This window comes from Microtus ochrogaster, unplaced genomic scaffold (assembly GCF_000317375.1).
Source record: "Microtus ochrogaster isolate Prairie Vole_2 unplaced genomic scaffold, MicOch1.0 UNK45, whole genome shotgun sequence".
NCBI lineage: Eukaryota > Metazoa > Chordata > Mammalia > Rodentia > Cricetidae > Microtus > Microtus ochrogaster.
This window is the reverse complement of record NW_004949143.1, coordinates 704,041-707,482: the sequence shown is the minus strand read 5'-3', so window position 1 is coordinate 707,482 and position 3,442 is coordinate 704,041. Positions and strand designations below refer to the sequence as shown.

General features: G+C 37.0%; 1 protein-coding gene across 2 annotated transcripts in view; it reads right to left on the bottom strand.

Moving 5' to 3' along the window:
- Gabra3 (gamma-aminobutyric acid type A receptor alpha3 subunit) overlaps positions 1 to 3,442 on the bottom strand; it is a 271,578-nt gene that overhangs the window by 56,547 nt on the left and 211,589 nt on the right. The window lies entirely within an intron of this gene.

The following is a 3,442-nucleotide window of genomic DNA, read 5'->3' as shown; positions in this document are numbered from 1 at the left end:
TATATATATATTTCCATTAGTCTGTTAAAACAACTCATTTCAAGGTTTCCTTATGAACTCTTGTCAATCTTTTAAGGCTGAGCTGCCATTGGCCCCAGCAGTATTCTCTGTATTATATGTATTATATGTATAATCCGTGTGTGTGTGTTCTTAGACTAATGCTATTATAGCCTCTTCAAGATTTTTCTGCAAAAGAAAAGAGTATTACTGTACCAGACAAATGTTCACAACTACTACTCTGTATTAATGGGTTGGTCAAATAGGTATTATTTTTCTGCTCCTATGCTGTTAATCCCTGTGAGGGCAATAATTATGTCCTATGCTTGTCTTATTCTTTCATATTTTCTTCATGTTTTCCTGCAACTGCTTTATACATAGAAAATGTTTATTGAAAGGTAACCACGAGTAATTAAAGCCTCTTTCACTTGACTAATTCATTCCCCAGGAGCTAAGGAGCCATTTACCCTTTAATAGACAGAAGGTAGTTAATGTAGCAAGACCTTTGGACTTGCTCCAGTCTTCTGTGATGTGTTTCTGACCAAATCACACAAAATCTTTCTATTTGTCTCTCCAAAACATAGACGATAATGATGTTCCCAGCGTATTTCTTACAGGGCTGCCACAGGGGTCAAATAGAGTGAACATACTCTTTTGTTCCGAACAACCAGGATCCCTATTACATAAGTGTTAGGGGCAGACTTGAATGCAATTACTCATTGTCAATGTGTTTTAGAAATTGTAAAATGCTGTGAATAGCTCAAGTTATTAGCAATGATCCATTTAATGATAATAATTCCACATTGAACTTCCCATGCCTTCCTGATGTATGGATATCTATAATTTGATTGTAAATACAAATGCTTCCTGGTACCTCACTCATTACAACCAAACTGGAGCAGTATTGGGCAACAGTGTCCTGTCAATTAGCACCTGCTGAGATTTTGCTGTGCACTGTGGTTAGAAACAGTAATGAAGACTATATATTGGATTTCTTACATTCCTCTCTCTATTGCCTTGACAAGAAACAAGACAAGTTCCTCTATGTGACATGTTGATAGTCTATTAAACAGGAATTATTGTCCCAAGGAAAATCTGGATGCTATAAAACCATGATCAAAAATGCCTCTGTGAAGAAGGAAGGTATTGGGAGAATGAACAAAAATCTACTTGATGAGCAGTTTCTCCGCTTATTAAAATATCCTGAGCATGACAGAAACTGTCTCCCATATACACAGGAGGTATAAAGACTAGATAAAAATAATCTATTGATGCAAGATGCCAAGTAACTTAAATGTTTACTTGTGGGCATTATTTCCATATAATACATATAATACAGATAATACAATACACTTATGTAATAGGGATCCTGGTTGTTCGGAACAAAAGAGTATGTTCACTCTATTTGACCCCTGTGGCAGCCCTGTAAGAAATACGCTGGGAACATCATTATCGTCTATGTTTTGGAGAGACAAATAGAAAGATTTTGTGTGATTTGATCAGAAACACAACACAGAAGACTGGAGCAAGTCCAAAGGTCTTGCTATATTAACTACCTTCTGTCTATTAAAGGGTAAATGGCTCCTTAGCTCCTGGGGAATGAATTAGTCAAGTGAACGAGGCTTTAATTACTCGTGGTTACCTTTCAATAAACATTTTCTATGTATAAAGCAGTTGCAGGAAAACATGAAGAAAATATGAAAGAATAAGACAAGCATAGGACATAATTATTGCCCTCACAGGGATTAACAGCATAGGAGCAGAAAAATAATACCTATTTGACCAACCCATTAATACAGAGTAGTAGTTGTGAACATTTGTCTGGTACAGTAATACTCTTTTCTTTTGCAGAAAAATCTTGAAGAGGCTATAATAGCATTAGTCTAAGAACACACACACATGGAGAGAGAGAGAGAGAGAGAGAGAGAGAGAGAGAGAGAGAGAGAGAGAAGAGGAAGCTAACACAGGCTTTTCTTCTTTGGTTAGGTGGGATGAGCAAGGAATGAATAAAAAGGAAGATAAGAAAGTTATTATAGATCAGTTCTGTCCTAATCAGAAATCACTACCTTTGCATCTTGCCTTTGTAATCTATTTGTAGTGGTCTTACTCTCTACATCACAAAGGCTGCTGGGTAGACATAAAATAATTTCCGCTTGACATTACTCATAAGAGGCAGTATCTTGAAAATAATAATGTCAGTGGAAAGAAGGAACACAATCTTCTTTATTAAATCCTTATGGAAACTTTTCAGTATCCAACATGAGGAGGAGATTGCTCTGAGAAATATATTTCTCTTATGACTTCTATGAATTGGGAAGTCCCCATTCATGCGTTTAAAAAGTCAGATTGGTGGGATATTACAGGCTGGCTTAAAAATTGAGGTTTACTTTCAAGACACATAAAATTTTTTTTTTAATTATCTAAGTGTAGCAGGCTTTCTTGGACTGCCATCCCCCAAATCATGACATGGAGACTTATTATTAATTATGAATGATCAGACTTAGCTTAGGCTTATTTCTACCTAGCTTTTCATTAACTTAAATTAACCCATTTCTATTAATCTATGTGCTGTCCTAAGGTTTGTTTACCTCATCTGTGTAATGTCCATCCTGCCTTCCTGCTCCCTCTATGATCTGGCTGCCTGGCTCCTGACTAGCTAGCTGGCTCCCCTTTTCTCTCTACCCACCAGCCTGCCTATCTCTCCTCTGCCTAGCTATTGCCCATTCAGCTTTAATTAGACCAATTGAGTGTGTTAGGCAGGCAAGGTAAAATAGCAACACATCTTTACATAATTAAACAAATGCATCATAAACAAATGTAACACATCTTTACATAATTAAATAATTATTTAGCAACACAAACAAATGTAACACATTTTACGTAGTTAAACAAATAGTCTATTACACAACATTCAAGGGATTAGTTAGAACTGCAAGGATCCTTGTCATCATCAGCCTCCAACCTTTTTTTTTTTTTTTGCTTACATGGCACATTGAAAATAACAGTCATGTAGGTATTTGCTAAAGGGCACACACCTAGATGTTCTTACAGTCTAGGAGGAATTTTTTAAAATGTATACATCCAGTCTCAGAACAATCCATAAAGTTCTATGAAAGGAGCAGAGAAAATGAAAGAATTATTTTTTCAAGGTCATCATAGAAGACCTATGAGAACAGGATCAATCAGGATAAAGCTGAAATGGTAAGTAAGATGAAGTAAAGGATGACATTCCGAGAAATAATACCAATGCTAAGACACAAACCACTACTCTTGGATCTCTGTTAAACGTTATGGGTCATCTTTTTGTCCCCGGATCATTGAGCTACCACGTGGCCCTGTTTAGTTGCTGAGGAATCACATCTGGATGGGTGAGTGTGTGCGATCCAGGGGCGGATTGTTCCGGAAGAGAGCACAAACCCCCCTCCCCCAGCTCCTTCTGCAGGGC